At 36.9% G+C, this 18,726-nt stretch overlaps 1 pseudogene; it reads right to left on the bottom strand.

Moving 5' to 3' along the window:
* Window positions 1–17,108: 17,108 nt before the first annotated feature.
* LOC125913628 (60S ribosomal protein L18a-like) lies at window positions 17,109–18,270 on the bottom strand (annotated as a pseudogene).
* Window positions 18,271–18,726: the final 456 nt, after the last annotated feature.

Genomic DNA, 18,726 nt, shown 5'->3' with positions numbered 1-18,726 from the left:
AATCACCAGAGTGAAGTTTGATTTTTTTTTAAATTTTTTTTCTCCCAAAAACGTAGTCTCCTGATTCTTTTGGACATAAACACAATGATGGATTTGAAATGGATCCAAAATTAGGTTATAAGTAATATTCCAAATTAAAGCACCATCTAGAAATTGATGCCATTTGGAAGCTACAATTTTACCATATGGTCTCTGCATATATTCATTATAAAGACATTTACATCCTCCTCTCTTTTCTCTTCATGATATATTTTAGGATAAAAAGTTACAAAAGCAATGACAATCACATTCCTTTCTTATTTTTATCATCCTGCTATATTAATCTTATTAGAATAATTTCCTTTTCCACATAACAAGAAGCTCTTCTTTCCTACCAAGGAACCAAATCTAGAAGGAATACCATTATCATCCTGTCTAAATAAAAGAGTCCTTCTTGTTCTTCTCCTGTTTCCCATACCTATTAAGAAGACTTTTGATTTTTCTGCATGTTCCCAAGGATGTCCTCTTGGTATTGCTGAATGTCATCTTAGGTAATTCAGAAACTCTCATTTTAATTACCTATGTCCATTATTCATTTCCCACACTTTCCACAGAGGAGTGAAAAGAGATTTCCGAATGTTTCTATCTTAGCTGTTCCAAAGGACACCTTGTTTAATTAAAAGAATATTGTCAAAAAAACACTCCCCAGGGGTTTGAAGGTATGTAGGCTTTGACAATTACCTGTCATATATTTACTTTAATGTAATGAAAATTATATACAAGAATTATATTTGTTTTAAATAAGACCAATTGAAATATATGTAATTAAATAACACCAACAGTGGTGTAGGTCAAAACGTAATCTAGTAATGTTGTAAGATTTATTTATGTGTTTATTTCTTTTATAATTAATGCTTTTTTTGAGAAGGAAATAAACCCTCATAGTTTAAGAACAAAATACACAGATCTGTAAAAGTGTACATTACCTCCCACAACTGTCTGTCATTGATTCTGTTTTCAGCTCCACCCCCACTCTGCTTTAATTTAGTGAATAACTTCTGTGTTCTTCCAGAATTTATTTAAGCATATACAATAAAATATAAATATATCTTATCTTTTCTCTGTTCTGCAAAGTAATAGTTTCTATTTCTTTGGATTTCCCCCGTATCTGTTATTTTTTCCCCCAAGTAAGATAACGTGTATTTGATGTTCCTCCTTTTTTTTCCCTCTTGCTTAGTTTATGAATGATTTACCTATATTACAAATTTTTTTTTTTTAAGAACTAGCTTAGGGGTGCCTGGGTGGCTCAGTAGGTTAAACGGTCCAACTTCGGCTCAGGTCATGAGCTCATGCTTCATGGGTTCGAGTCCCACATCGGGCTCTGTGCTGATAGCTCAGAGCCTGAAGCCTGCTTTGGATTCTGTGTCTCCCTCTCTCTCTGCCCCTCCCCCACTCGTGCTCTGTCTCTCTCAAATAATGAATAAGCATTAAAAAAATTTAAAACATATTTTAAGAACTAGCTTATTTTTTATTTTACTACTTTTCTGTTGTCTAACTCATTAAATTCTGTTCTTTCAATTACTTTTCTATTGCTGTGTAACAAATAAATTACAACAAATTTAGCAGCTTACAGCAAAAATTATTTATTATTTCATAGTCACTAGCTGAAGTCAAGGAATCAGCTCAGCTGGACTGGGTTGTTTTCCAGAGGCTCTGGGACAGAATCACTTCCTAAAAATATTCATGTTGTTAGCAGAATTCAGTTCCTTGGGGTTGTAGAAGGTCCCTGTTTGCTCATGTTTTATTGGCCAGAGGTCATTCTCAGCTCCTAGAGGACACTCAAAAGTCCATCCTGGGTAGTTCTCTCCATCTTTAAAGGTGGTAAGAGCACATCAAATTGTTTGTATGCCTTGACTCTCTGAATTCCCCTTCTGCTATCAGATAAAGGAAAGTGCTTTTAAAGGTCTCATGGAATTAGGATAGGCACACACAGATAATCTTCTCTTTTGATTAACCAAGAGTTAATTGATTATTCCTCTAAGTACATCTACAAAACAAAACAAAATAATCTTTTCACATGTAATATAACATAAATCAGAGTAAGAGCACTCATTTTCACAGCCTCAGGGTTCAGGGTGGGAAAATCTTAGAAGGCCACTTTGGAATTCTGCCTGCCATGATATTTATTCTCCAATGTTTTCTTTGTTTTATTGTTATTTTCAATACTTTTAGTCGAATGTTAGATTATTTTGTTTCCATTTCTGTTTTCATTGATGTTAGTTTTTATGGCTATGAGTTTTCCTCTGGAAGCACTTTTAGTAGTAGCATACATTGTATTACATACATTTGAATATGTAATATATTCATTTTTTAATTTAATTATTTTATTTTATATTTCCTTTTGAATCAAGAATTGTCATAGACTTTGAAATTTACAGCCTGCATTGTGGTGAGGGAATGTTGGTCAGTGTTACATCTACATGTAGAAATTTATTGATTATAGACTACCACAAATAAAAATTCAACAAATTTGAGGAAAAGACCTTCAACGAGAGACAGCATGAAAGGGCTTATTTCCCTGAGTTAGAAACCAGACGCCATATAAATATGTAAGAACTCAGATACAAATTTTTAGTGAATTCCTCAAGGCTAACGTAAAAGTGGGTTATTATGAAAGTACCGAATTGCTGGGGGCTGCACATAGGAGAATTTTCAACCACTAGGAAGTTCTCCCTCATGAACACCAGAGTTGGGAGACCATGAGGAATATTTGGGGCAGGGTAAGAGAATGCCTCCACTGGGTTTCAGGGTGAAGGGAAAATAAGAGGAGCTATAGTAGAAAAGGCATTAGTCCTGCCAAGATTCTACTTCTGGATCACATTCATCGAACAAAAGCGTTAACCTGCTGGGGAAGGGTATCAAACCTAGAGAAGGACCCACTGCATCTGGAGGTAGGGAACAGACAAAAACTGTACTCATGGGGAGAAACAAAAATACATTGTAAGCTTAGACTATTAGAGGTCTCCTATAGGGAAGAGAAAACATTATTTAGAAGGCCCCAGTCACTGATGTCAGTGCCATAGTACATGCCTGGTGCTGAGGCTAAACAAGGACAACAGGGAACAACCTCCTCATGTCACAATACAGGATGAAGTGGTTCCATTCTTCAGGCATAAATACTATCTATCACAGTCTATCGCCCTATACAGTATGTCTAGCTCTCAAAAAGAAGTTGTGAGAAAGAGAAAAAGGGAGGAAAAAACATGCTCTCAAGAGACAAAAAAAATTAATAAAACCAAACTTGGATATGACAATGATAATGGAACTCTCAAACAGAATTTAAAACAACTATGATCAATATGTTTAAGTCTTGAGTGGAAAAGGGGAACAAAATGCATTATTGGATAAGTAACTTCAACAGAGTTGAAACTTTAAGAGGTAATTTAATGGGAAATGTTAGACACGAAAGACATAATAGCAGAGGAGAATGCCTTTAAAAGGCTCATAGTAGACTTGAAACAGCTGTGAAAAGTATCCATGAACATGCAAAAGGTTAAAGAAAATAAGCAAAAAGAAACACAGGAAAAAATGTAAAAAAAAAAACAAAACAAAAAACGGAAGGGACAGACTATCAAGAACTGTGGGATAATAAGAAATGACTTAAAGTATATAAGCAGCATCCCATAGAAGAAGAAAGAGAGAATGATGAAGAAATATTTTAAGTGGTAGGGTTCAAACATGTTTTAATTTAATGGAATATACAAAACCACTGATCCAGAACATTCAGAGAACTTCAAGCAAGATAAATAGAACGAAACAACAACAAAAACAGAAACACATACATATATTTTCTTGAAACTTCTGAAAACTGAACACATAGATATATTTCTTCCAGGTAGCTAGATTAAAAATAATAATATGTTCCATACAAAGGAACAGAGAAAAAAATTACAGAAGACCTCTTACATGCAGTCCAAGGGAAAGATGGAGTTATACCATTAAAGTGTGAAAGAAAATAACTGTCAACCCAAAACTCAGTAAACTCAATAGCTACAGAAAATATCTTTTTTTTTAAAAAAGAGAAAATTAAAAAATCTTTAGAAACACAAAAAAAGAGAGTTTTATTGTCAGCAGACCAGCAAACAAGATATATTTTAGGATCGTTTCTGGCAGGAAAAAAAAATGACATTAGTCATAAACTTGGATTTAAGTAAACAAATTAAAAAAATCAACAGTAATAGAATATAATGCTCTAGGCCAATTATAGCCCAATAAAACTAACTGACTAAATAAATAAGAAAAAAATCTCTGGGAATGAGATTCTGGCACCTGTATTTAAAAAAAAAAGAGTAACAGAAATGGCATAATAAAGGTAAACATATGAATGTAGTTTTTTCCCCCTTATTTCTAATTGCTCCAAAAGATAACAGGCTACCTAAAGCAAAAGAGTAGCAAGGAGCTACATTGCATGACAACATTAGCAAAATAGATGAAAGGAATGGACTGGAAGTATGTATCTATAAGATCTTTAACTACATATAAAGTAGAGTAATATTCTTTAAAGGCAGACATATTAATTAATTAAACATATATTGCAGGGGTGCCTGGATGGCTCAGTGGGTTAAACGTCTGACTCTTGATTTCAGCTCAGGTCATGATCTCTAGAGTTCCTGGGTTCGAGTCCCATGTCGTCTGCTCAAGATTATGTCTTTCTCTCTGCCCCTCCCCTGTTTGTGCTCTCTCTCTCCTTCTCAAAATGAATAAACTCAAATAAATAAATATAAATTATACAAATCCATTAAAAGATAATCAGATTAGATAAAAGAGCAAAATTCAACTATAAGCTGTCTACACAAAACTGACTTTGAAACTAAGACATAAATAGGTTAAATGTAAAAGGATGGGAAACAGTGATATCATGCAAACACTAGTCAAGCTGGAATAGTTATATTAGACAGTATTATTATTATATAATGATAAATAGATCAATTAATCAAGAAGAAATAATAATCCTAAACATATATCCACCTATAGCATAACTTCAAAATATGCAAATCAAAAACTGATAGAATTGAAAGCAGACATAAACAGATCTACACTTGTATTTGGAGACTTCAACACTCCTTTCTTAAGAATTGATGGAATAAGAAGACAGAAAATTAGTAAAAATATAAAAGAGCAGAGAAACAGTATCAACTGATTAACCTAATAGACATTTATAAAACCCATTACAGAGTATACATCACTTTCATGTACAAAAGGAACATTCACATAGAATACGATCATATGAACATATGATATGAATATGATATGATATAATAAGAACATATGATAGATCATATCATGAGCCACAAAACAAATCTTAAAAAGAATAAAATTATACACATGAATTCCAACTCAGGAATTAGAAGCCAATTTTAAAATGTTTGTGGAAAGACAAAAGAACCAAAATGATTTTGAACTAGAAGAACAAAGTGGAAGGATTCATATCATCTAATTTAAGGATTTATTATAAAGCTACAGTAACATAGAGTAACCAAGTAACTCTTGTCTTTGAAGAGAATAGGGAATACAGAAATACACTCAAACATATAAAGTCAATTGATTTTCAACAAAAGTGCAGATACTGTTCAACAAAGACACTGAAAATTTGGATATCCACATGCATAAAATAAACTTTTGTCAATATGTTATATAGCATAAGTCAAAATGGATTGTGCCCCTAACTCTAAAACCTGAAACTATGAAACTATCGGAAGATAAATGAAACAATGCCTGGGGCATGGCTCAGTTGGTTAAGCATCTGACGTCTGCTCGGGTCAGGATCTCATGGTTCATGAGTTTGAGCCCCATATCAGGCAGCTCTGCCAGTCAGCACAAAGCCCACTTTGGATCCTCTGTCTCATCCTCTCTGCTCCTCCTCCACCTCACACATGCTCTGTCTCTCTCAAAAATAGATAAACGTTAAAATAATTATTACAAAAATGAAGTAATGCCTATGTGGTCTTGAGTTAAACAAAGATTTTTTTTGATCACACAAAAACCACAATTCTGTTTTTTTCACACAATTCTTTATAAAGAAAGAAATTGATAAGATGAACTCCTTAAAAGTAGTAACTTATGTTCTTTGAAGGGCACTACTAAGAACCTAAAAAGACAAACCACAGATTAGGAGAGAAAATTTGCAAATTATTTTTATGATAACAGATTTGTAACCATACTTTATTAAGTGCTCTAAAATCTCAGTAACGAAACAACCCAGTCTAAAAAATGGATAAATAACTTGAATAAACACTTTAAAGATGGCAACCGAACACATGAAAAGATGCTCAATATCATTAGGAAATGGGGAAATGTAAACATGGAATATTACTGCACACATACTAGAGTGACTTAAAATAAAACAAAAAAGAAACAACACCAAGTGTTGATGGGGGTGTGGAGCTACTGAAACTCTCATGCATTTCTTTTTTTTTTTTAATTGTTTTCTTTTTTTAAGTTTGTTTATTTTTGGGAGAGAGAGAGAGAAAAAAAACACATGCATGGAGCAGAGAGAGAGGGAGACAGAGAATCTCAAGCAGGCTCTGTGCTGGCAGTGCAGATCCCAATGTGGCACTTGAACTCATGGACCTTGAGATCACAATCTGAGCTAAAATCAAGCATCCGTCACTTAACCAACTGAACCACCCAGGCACCCACATCTCATTCATTTCTGGTGGCAAAGCAAAATGGTTCAGAAACTTTGGGAAAAAGTCTGGGATTTTATAAAGATATACATAACATGTGACCAAGAAATTTCACTTGTAGTTATTTAAGTGAACTGAAAAAAATATATATATGTTCAAACACCAATCTGTACATGAATGTTTTATAGCAATTTTATTGTTATTGCCAATAATTGGAAACAACGGAGATTTTCCTCAGTTAGGGTAACAAGATAAACTGGGAGAGAATCATATAAAGGAATACTATTTAGTAATTAAAAAGAATTTGTTGTTGACATACAAAATAACATGGATGGATCTCAAATGGCTTATGCTAAATGAAAATAGCCAGATTCAAAACACCACACACTCTATTATTCCATTTAATGACATTCTGGAAAAAACACAGTTTATAGGGACACAAAACATCAGTGGCTTCCAAGGACTGGAGTTGGGAGGGATGGTTACTACAAAATGGGGATCGTGTGTGTGTGCGTGTGCGTGTGTGTGTGTGTGTGTGTGTGTGTGTATGTGTTGGAACTGTTCCATATTTTGATACTGTGGTCTTTATACCCCTGCATGCATGTATCAAAATGTAGAACTGTGTGAAAAAAATTATATCCTAACAAACAATGGAAAAAATAATATTCCAGTTATTACAAAAGAAACAAACAGAAAACTTACTCTACCTCTACCTTCTTTGTTGCCCTCCCAATTTGTATAGAAGTTGTTTTATCACCGAATTATTATCAATTATGTACTATTTACATTAATTTTGCCAGTATTCTCCAAATTTGTTTTAATACTAGTTTTTCATTCAAATATATTCAATTCTCATTATTCAACTGTTATAGTACTTCCAGCTATAGAATCTCTTGGTTGATTGAAAATTTGAACACTAGTAATTTTCTCAAGAACAGGAGGTTACAGAAACAGTATTACCTGATGTCTTTTCTACTAAAAACTGTAGTCTTGTACTGTTTCTGATGACTCTCCTTTGTTACTATGTGTTGCCGCCATTTTCTTCCATTTTTCTTATAGTATCCTTGTATCAATTTGTGCCAGTTACCATATGTCTTTTACTAATTCTTACAGAATGATGTGAATTTTCCTAGACTGGTTATTTGGACTTCATTCTTGCGAAAAGAAAAGGAGGCAGGGTAGCCTTCCAGGGTTTGTAACTCTTGTTGGTTGTAACTTCCAAGGATGGTAAACTCTGTTGTCCAGAGATACTTAGCTATCCACAAACATGGCCTTACTGTAGGATTCCTGATGCCTCCCTTTCTTCCATACAAATCAATTCCAGGAGGGTTTTCATTACAAATTCTTCTCACACTTGCTTCCTCACTTCATATTTCAAACCAGGTTCATGGCTAGAACTTCCCGTGAGTCCTTAACCTGTTAAAGCAGAGTTTTACCAGTATATTCTGAAATCTGTCACCACTGAGCCCTTTTGCCATTTTCTAAGCTTCTCTGTTTCTAACAGTCCCACATACATTTAGTTCTTTAGCTGCTTTTAGGAGCCCTACATCTATTTAGAAACCAGTAGATTGCACACTTCCCGGGTTCTTTGAAAATGAGTTTTACATATTTTCACTGTTGTTTGTGTATAATTTCCAGGAGGAAAGGAGTAGTAATACTGATTTACAGTCGTACTAGTCTAGTGAAGTTGATATATCTTTTCAGATGTGGAAGGCCAGACCTCTAAGATGCTTAGGTTCAACTGTACCATCACCCCAAAACATCATCTACTGTGTTCTTCAAACTTGATCACAAGAAAAACAATATTAAACAAAGGCTTTTAAATTGAAGCAAAACGATCTGAAGGAGGACATTTCTCATAGAGATTTTCTGTTATAACATCTTGGAGGAAAACATTCTCTCTTCGTTCTTTTCTGTCATTGCTTTCTTCTTTCAAAGAAACTTAGGTTTGCAGAAATATTTTTCTTTCCTCTGATTTCTTGGATTATCAATATGCTCTTTTCCAAGTCTAGGGATAATTTATTTATTGCTGGTTCTGCCTTTTCTAGGTTAGAATGCTTAATGCAGTTCCAAGCAGGAAAATGCTTACCTTTCTCTCAACCTTCTGGTTTCCTTAGAGGACTTGGTACAACATTGAAATGTGATAGGCAATATCTATTCTCAGGGACCTGCCTCTCTTTTGAAACAAACAACGGGTTAGGCAGTCCTCTGAAGTGTACAGGCACCACTCCAGGCTATTATTTTGAATAATCTGCTCTGGCGCAGGAACACTCATGCAAGGTGTTCAATGTCTTAAAATATGCGGTGCTACATGAGTGCCTACAGCACCTCAGGGTAAAAACTGAGCCCAGTATAAGAATGAATGATGGAGCCTTTGTGTTTTTCTCAATGTTCAGGCAGGTGTGTTGGCATTTACACATGCCTATGTGATGTAGCATTCAGACGGAGATAAAACTCTTTGATGATTATACATTTCTACTGTACAAAGAATCCATCACCTTGCTAAGACAGTTTGCTTCTAATTGTTATGTTGTTTCTTCCCCTCTCACATTATCTTGTTTTATGGGAGAGGTGATTTTTACAAAGCTACATTTGCTTTACATTTAATTTTGTAAATATGCAACCAAATCAAAGGGAACTGCAGCGTGCTCTCATGTTTAAAGTGAAAATGCACATTGATGTCTAAAGAAGAAAACCGACAAGATTCACGTTGGAGGAGAATCCAATGTCAATGCATTCTTGGACTGAGTAATTTTCATAACTAGATTTTATTATTAAATTGAAGGAGTTTGCAAGATTTTCTGATGAAAAAATATGATTAAATATGCATGTGGGAAGTTGGGGGGAGTTGGTGCATGAAGTGCAGGAAGAAGTAAATATGTATGCAGGAAAGAGGTAAGATAATCACACTCAAATGAGCATGGAAAGCAACAAGGAAGTCCTTTTATACTAAAGACCATATTTCCAGCAAATTGCAACTTAGCAATGCAGACATAAATTCAGCAACACTGATTGCACAATTCCAACATAAAAGACTGAAACTGATGTTGAAGTGTATTTCTCGAAAAAAAAAAAAAAAAAGACATAAAGATATTGTCCAATCCTTGAGGAAATGCCAAACTACTGAAGGAGAATTACAGAAATAACCAAACATAACACAGAATGGCAAAATGTTTTTAAGAAACAAAACTGAAAGGATGTTTTATTTGTTCTCATTAGTATCACAGAATGTTTTTAGAACATGAGATTTGACTAGGGTACTTAAAAGGTCTGACCTTCCTACCTTTTAATTCCTACTTTTAGCCATTTCTCCCCAGAAACAGGTTATCACAAAATTGATTTAAGCAGTCATGTTTTCACTATGCCTCAGTAAAGATGAAATGTAAAAAAAATATGTCAGACAGGAAAATAGGTTATGCTTGATTACAGTACTTATCTAATTTTATTTTATTTTATTTATTTATTTTGTATGAACGGTTCAGTTAATATGTGGAACTTTGGGAAGGAGATAAGGTTGTTTTTGAAATGCAAAGGTACAACTTTTTAAGACAAAGCACTAAATTATCACATTGCCCCACTAGTAGTTTGGTCAACCGAGTGTTCAAAAATTCATTTTCACAAACATTTAAAAGTCATGTAATATTTGTTCACTTCACTGGCAAATGTTTAAGTTCTTAGCAAGTAGCAGTCGCCTACCCTGCTCCCTCTCTCTCTCTCTCTCTCGCTCTCTCAAAAATAAAATAAACATTAAAAAAATAGGAAATACAGATTCCCATGTGAAAGATGGCCTCTCTGTACTAGAAGAAACCATCTTCAGTGGGGGAATCAAAGTCAAAAGAATTCTGTAAAAACAAACTTTGTTAAAATAATAACAATTCTTATCTCCTTTAGCTTCCCTGTATAGTTTAGTTACTCTTCCATAATTGTCTCTCTTTGCACAGCCCAGTGATAAAGGCACGTAAGTTTGCCATTTCTTTCGGTATTCATTCCTTATGAGGACTCTAGTGCCATGTAAACTTGCATAAATCCGTATTTTTTCCCGTTAATCTATTTTATGTTAGTTCAATTCTCAGGCCCAGAAGAAAAACCCAAAGAGGGTAAAGATAAAGTTCTGCCTCCCCAACTGTATCATACAGAGTAATTTCACTGCCCTAAATATCCTCTGTGCTCCACCTATTCATCCCTTCCCCCCACCCTAACTCTTGGCAACAACTGATGTTTTTGCTGTCCCCACGGTTTTGCCTTTTTCAGAATGTCATATAGTTGGTGGACACTGTTTTGAAAGATCAAAAAATGTATTTTTTTCCAAGGCTCCTCATACCGTGCTCTCCACTGCAACTCTGCTCAAACTGGTGACATAAAATCTGCAAGTTTCTTGGTCTCACCAGCCAGACTAGTATCTCTCTCACTCACACACACACACACACACACACACGCGCGCGCGCGCAAAAATTCAGACTGGAACCCTAATCCGTTGTCCCTCTACTCATTTTAAGATCTTGAAGCCCTGTCCTTTCCAAGGATCTCACACTCCAGGAAATGAAAAACAGCACAATTAGGTATGGAACCCTCCTATTAACAAACATCAACCACGTCTCCAACAGGTCACTGGCAAGACCAAAACACAACAGTTTCCAAAAGGACATGCCCAAGAGCACACAGAAATTGCTTCTAGGTTAGCTCATCTCACCTCCTGAACAGATAGCCGACGTGCCCAATTACTGAACTGCCCCCTCCTTTTGATGGAAACTCCAGAGCTAGCTCCATTTCTGAAATCCCTCCTTAAATCATTCAGCAAAATCCTAAACCCTCCTGAAGCTCCTCACTGCTCCACTCCTCTCAAGGAGTTTTCCTCCACTGTGGTTTCTCTTGCTGCTGCAAATTAAGTGACCTACCTTTTTTTCTTTCTGGAGTCCGGCGTGTCCCTCGTGGTCTCCAGCCCTTCTGCGAAGCAGATGCGCTCGGCGGAGGGCTGGGGGGCCTGGGCTCCCCAGGGACCCGCGTTGCGCCTGCGCCTGCGCTTGCGCTTGAGCACCTCCCCTGCGCAGTCGCCCTGCAAACCCCGCACCCTCAGGATGCCTGCCTCCTCCCCTCGCGTCGTCCGTGTTCCTTTGTGTTGGTTTCTTTTCCCGCCCTATGAGGTTGGCGAGAGGTCACCTTCCACATCCCAAGGTCCGATTTTCCTGGCGCGCTTCTGCAGCAGCACCTTCGAGGGACTCGTGACTCGGTTCCTCTGCCTGTCCTCGGTCTCTCCTGCTCAGCGCGCAACCCGGGCATGGAGGAGGGTGTATTGCATCCAGCAGGTCCGGCACAGCCTCGAGGTTTCACCGCATTGCCTCCTCTAACCGGTAAGCCCGTTTGTTCAGTCCCAGCCTTTGGGCTGCACTTTGCTTGCTCTTGTGATTTCTTTCAGCCCCCCTCTCCTCTTTCTATCCAGTTAGGCCTCATTGTGTGGCATCGTAATGTAGCAGTTGAATTTGTACATGTGGGAAATTTAATTTACCAGGTTCAGTGTCGGCTGTTTGGAGATCATTGGTCTTTGGCAAATTAAGGGATATGACTGAGTATATCCTATTGGGCCTTAAAGATTTTTAAGATGGTTAAGAAGGATTTTGAATATTCTGTTAGAATGCTCATCTTCCCAACGCACGGTAGACTTTTCAAGTTTTCTTGACCTAACCCCTTGCTTAAGCCAACTAGACTTTCACTGCTCTTTGTGCAATCCAAAACACTTCCTTAATAAAGTATAGCAGTAATTTTGGAAGGCAGCTGTGCTCACCACTGTATCACCAACGCTGCACTATGGCAGTAATTTTGTATGAAAGTTCGTTTCACATTCACCTGTATGCACTTGTGAGATTTGAGCATCTTGCCAGGAGGAACCAGTCTTGGTCATCACCGGATGAATAGCCCTCAGTAAAGAGGTCGACGCAGAATGGGCTCTTGTTGGGCTTATCAAAAGCACATAAGATAGAATATCCAGCGAATTTCCTAATAAGTGCATTACTTATCCTAGGCAATTAAAATATTATTTCAGATTGTATCCTTAGAGGCTGAGATTGGATAAATTGTTAATACTCTAATTGGGTAAATTATTAAAGGGGCACCCTGGCTACGATTTGACTGTTTATAAAATGCCTTTAAAGCTGTGTCCATTTCCTACCCCAAAAGACAATTCCCCACAAAAGGCATTTAACTCTGTCTAATGGAGGGGTGGCCTGGGCGGCCCCGTGTGTCGAGTATCGAGCTTTTCACTCTTGGTTTTGGCTCAGGTGGTGATCTCACCACCGTTTTGTGAGTTGGAGCTGCCTGGGGCTCTGCGCTGACAGAGGGGAGCCTCACTCTCTCTGCCCTTCCCCCACTCCTGCTGTCTTTCACAAAACAAATGAACGTAAAAAAAATGAAAACAACAAAACTCTAACAGATGCACACATCCTAATTGATTGTACTGGGACATGGACAACAGTGATAGGTTCCTTTCACTGTACTTCTGGTTGTTTAGTAACATTAGTAGTTTCAAGGACTTGATCCTTCTAACTACCTCACAACTGGAATGTGTATCATCAATAAATATTTGGTAAAGGAGTGATAGGTATCGAATGATGGCCTCTCCCCCCTCACCTATTAAAATCTATATTTGGTCAAACCCCAAAGCAATAAATTATAAGGCTGATGAAGTATTTTGTCAACATTAGATAATGTTTGCCATGCTGTCATACCATAATACAATGTTTCAGACAGACACTTGTTGATTCTTGGCAGATATTAATTCATTTCCTGCTCAGCGGTTCTAGAGGTGGGCACTATTATTATCTTCATTTGAAGATGAGGAAACTGAGGTACAGAGATTGAACAGTTTTCCCAGGTCCGATGGTCAGTGAGTTTGGTAGTTTGACTCCAGCATGCGTGTATATTACCATTATCCTGTTACAACTCTTCCTGTGCTATGTATGAGATTTCTATGAATCATGTAAAGATGTCCCCAGTGGGGAGACCTTATGAGAACACCTTAACCCTAAGTAAGGAAGGAAAGAGGACTTTGTACTAAGTATTCTGAATGATTCTGAATGAAATTTTTAGAATACAACTCATGTCTGACTTCAATAGCTGCCACTGCACCACCTATTTTAGCTTACTTGTAAACTGTAATTTTTTTCCTCATTATAAAAATCCTCAACTGCATAAATTGAGGATTTTTCTCGATCTTTGTAGGAAATCTGGATGACTAAGCTGTAGACTTTTTCAAATAAGATACATACGTAGGTAGGAGCAATTTAAACTGTCCTTTGGAAGGTTTACAGCAATTGAAGTGAAGTACTCTCTGGTATTATCCATGGAATCGTTTCCTTTATACATTAGTGGACTTAATTTAGGGTTGTCATGACATTTATTGAAAAAATAAAATAAAATCGAACATATCCTTAGCTGTGAAAACAACATCAATAAGAAACCAAAGCCACTGCCAAAAAAAAACCAAAAAAAAAAAAAACACCCTTCTATTAAACATGTAAACCACTCCTTCAAAGAGTATCTGTATCCTTGTTTTTTCATGAAATTGTAAGTTTCATAACTTTTGGGAGGAATTCAGTAGTCAACCACGCTGCATAGCATTAGTGTGCTACGACATCAAAGGGAGAATGGATAAATATCAAGCTTTATTTCTAACCGGAAAATTATTGGGCACAACTATTCATAGTTCAAACATTTTCAAAAGCAGTATTTAATATTTAAAGAAAAATGCTAGTCAGGGGACTGCAGGTTTTCTCATGCATTATTTACCTTTAGGAAACATGAAGAACTAGAATATAAAAAAATATGAAAATGGAAAAAGCCTCCCTACCTCACAAAAGGTTTTGTTTTGATAATGTCCCAATCAATGATAAGATGCTGAAATACATAGAATAATGTGTCAAAATAAATCTTCATTATAACCTAAACAAATGGAGTTACATATAAGTCTTATGCCTCAGCATAGTTAAAATACAGTCTTGGCACTTAACATTCATCATTGAGGTCAGAATCTAACTTTTGAAATCCAGCTTTGCATTGGGAAATGGCAAATTATGGCAACTTTCTCAGGTAATTCAAAGCAATGGAACCACTTTCTCTTCTGTTCTTCAGGAAAGTACTAAACAGCAAATAAATTCCATGTTTCATATGGGGTCAATAATAGAGCTACAAATGAACCCAGGGCTCAGAGTAAGTTCTAGAAGGAACATTGTTTCTATATTACAATGATTATAAAGCCCAGTTTTTATCATTGAAGCACTTTTGCATTGTTGGCTTGCAAAATGATGTTCACTAAACCCAACTGGCCACAGAGTCTTAAAATGGAGTCAAAAGCCATAAAAACAATTGCATAAAATAAGAATACAGGTAGTTTATGTTCCTAAGCATCTCATGTATATAACTTACCCATCCTGCTCCAGATCCACCACTGCTTCGGCTTTGCCTGAGATGATAACCTTTTTAACTCATAATTTTTGCTCTCTACATTTTCATGAACACATCATTAACTCTGGAATTTAACCTGAAATCATCTTTGTTCTTCCCTCCCAAACTCATAAAGGCTATATGAAAGGTACATAGTAAAAACTGGGTGCATCTCTCTCTCTCTCTCTCTACATTTCTCAAAAGAAACACTTAAAGCTACTGTTTCTGGAATCAGCATCAAACACTTTCTCTTCCCTCCCCTGTCAGGGACTTACATGATAGGACATCCTATGAAAATATGCTGTGAATGTTTTATAAGTGTGCTTTTACTTAACCAGGAAGTCTGGAAGGAGGAGAGTGACCTAACCTGCCACATTTTCTTTATGAGAACATCTTCCTTGTGATCTATGGCTTCATGAAGTAGGCATAGAGTTTCAAAGTTGCCCTTGAATCCTGGGTCAAGAAATGCCACCAACATATATTCTTTCCTGTCACACATTTCAATGAATGTGTAGTTTCTCCAGCCAATGTCATTACTTTGAATTTGATTTGTGAGCATTCCACAAAAAGGTGTATATGCCTGTATATGATAAACAGAAGAACCTGACTTCGATTTCCATTATTATGTTTGAATTCCTGAGTGAGTGCTTCAGACGGCCCATATTGATCTTTATCCATCTTTCATTCCTCCCTCTCTTCCTCCTTCCCTTGCTTCCTTCTTTGCTTCCTCTTTTTCATTATTTCTTTCAGATGATGAGGACAAGAAGAAAAATGACTAGAGAAGCTAGAAATGATCCAGCAACTTTGATATAAGAACAAAAACAAAAACAAATGCTCTCCCTCCAAACACCCATTTTTCTCTTGAGAACCTCTGGGGAACTAGTTAAAACGGTTGCTAGGCAGCCTGTTCTTCATCTCACAATGGGTTAGAACTATGTTCATGTTTACTGAGATACTCTGGCAAAATTCTAAAATGACTGGCTTTTTATTTTATAACTCCAGTTTAATTAATAGCTAACATTTTAGGCATATTTATAGCAATCGAATATATGGAAATTCTAATTCAGTGAGTTAGGTATGTTTCCAAAATTCCATCACCTTTTTAGCAACTTATTTTTTATAATTTTTTTAATCTCCATATTTTACTGCCTTCGAGTTTACTTGGAAATTGTACACACCAATCTGCTCACAAAATATCTAGTCTATTTTACCATTCTTCAAAAAGAGCTATATTTTCCACCACTTCCCTTGAGAGACTGCACCTGAATCTATTAGCAATGAGATTGTCAAAGAAATTATATTAAGAGCTAGAAAGATAGATAAATAGTATATTATACGTTCACGCACATAAAGACACAGACATAATTTGTGTGCATAGGCACATGTACTGATTTTCACAAAAATGCGTGCACATATATGACTTCTTCCATTTATTTCTGGTTATAACTCTATTAACCATGATAAAAAAATGTTCTCTTTATAGTATAGATATCTCTGAAGACATTTCTCTTTTTTCATTTTGGGGAGATCTAAAGTACTTTTAAGATTTCTTCATTTATTTCTATGTTGTGTTATTTACCTTTATTGCTTTTCCCTTGAATGTATTTATTTTAGATATTCAGGTAAGTGAAATAGCCCACGGATAGTCTCTATAAGAAATGGGGAATGAAAGGAGTGATACAGATTGTTATCTAAGTCATGCTACTGAAGGAATAGCATATTTCTGGCCCAGGTTCTTCTACATCCTTGCCATTGGTCTCCTTTTCCTTCGTGACTCATTGTGAATTCATCTGTAAAACTCTGTCATCTATTAGTCTTTCAGTTCTTACTATGTTCCAAAGCTAGTGCACTGATTTAATCCCATATTCCCAGACCAGGGTTTCTTAACCTATAGTGAATGAACTGTCCCATCTATATCTGCCCCCACTTTTTATTTCCTGTTTTTTTTTTTCAGTTTTGCTTTGTTTTATTTATTTTATTTTCTCAAACAGCCACCATGCATTCCATCAGATTTTTTAAAGAGACTCCAAAAATACTAAGAAAGTTTATCTAGATAACAGTTAAGATCTTTGTAATAACTCTGAGGTGTAGGCATACCTCCACTTTCTCTTGATGTTTGCTTTATACATTAGGATAAGGGAGAAGTCCTGCTCTGTCCAGTGCTGAAAATGGCAAGTGAGACAGGTGTAATCTCAGATTAAGGAATCTTATTTAGAAAAAGGTTATATGATCAGTGACATTTAGATTAACTTCCTAATAATGATAGATCTGGTTAGTTATTTGTAATTTCATTATTTTATTTATTTATTTATCTATTTATTTTTATAGTTCGGTTTTCCCAAGGAGTTTATTTGGGCAGACCTGGGGACAGGGAGGCTCTACACCTAAAAGAAGGTGTTGGGTCTCTTGGTGGTAAAGCGTGGCTTGTGCTGGTGACACAGGACCCGGTGGGGCAGCAGGAACTCGATCTTGGAGCTGTGGAACTGCTTGGCTGCCAGTGGGCAGCACTTTCTGGCTGCAGTCTCCTTCACTTTCATGATCTGGATCCAGTGGGCCTGGTCATGGTGTTGAGCGCCCATGGCACCATGGCATTGGGTGACACCACCTACAGTGGTCAGGTCCTGGTACTCCTGGCAGATGTTGTGGATGCTGCTGCGGGAGTCATTGCACAGCCAGATGCTGAAGTTCTTCACCCTCAAGGGGGATTTCTTGAACACTTGTCCAGGGTAGACAGTTTGCCCTGAACACTTCTTCATCTTCTTCAGGTGAGACACAGAGTAGGAGAAGCGGGACTTGGCCACAGCATCAAGTGCAGGGATTCACATGTGATACAGGGGCAGAATGCGGCATTTGGGGGTGGACAGGCAGCACCCTAGCACTTTGTACTCTTGCGGGGTGCCCAAAGCCTTCATGGCAAACTCTGCTCTCCTTGCCATCCAAGGAAGGTATTTGTAATTTTAATTGAGCTTAGTTAGTCTCTCCATTAACAATAGTAAGAAAGATGTTGAAAAGTCTGAATCCCTAGGTAACAAACTGCTTAATACGAGGGGTGGCCAGGGGCACCTGAGTGGCTCAGTCAGTTAAACGGCCGACTTGGGCTCAGGTCATGATCTCACAGTTCATGGGTTCGAGCCCCGCATTGGACTCTGCCAAAAGATCAGAGCCTGGAGCCTCCTTCAGGTTCTGTGTCTCCCTCTCTCTCTGCCCTCCGCTCTTGTGCTCTGTCTCTCTCTTCTCTCTGTCTCAAAAATAAACAAACATTAAAAAAAAGTACAAGGGGTAGCCAGTGGGTACGGGTGGTCTTTGCAGCAGCCCTAACAAACTGAGTAACATTGGATGAATCATTTAATCTTTATGTTCCTTAGTTACCTTGTCTTGAAATGGTAATGCTAGTAGTTTTATGACTTCCTTTGCAGGATCACTGTAATAATAAAATCTTGTAACTAAAAAGCTAAAACATGTATATGCAATTCATATATATATGTACATATGAAACTTTTGAGCTCTGAATGTAAATAAGGCAAGCATTTGCTTTGCACTGTAGCACCCCATCAACAAATCTGTTGGCCAATATTCTGATACTGAATATTCATATACAATATAGTAGTTCCATTTAATTTGAAGGAAC

Source organism: Panthera uncia (assembly GCF_023721935.1).
Source record: "Panthera uncia isolate 11264 chromosome C1 unlocalized genomic scaffold, Puncia_PCG_1.0 HiC_scaffold_4, whole genome shotgun sequence".
NCBI lineage: Eukaryota > Metazoa > Chordata > Mammalia > Carnivora > Felidae > Panthera > Panthera uncia.
This window is presented reverse-complemented; position numbering and strand designations above follow the sequence as displayed.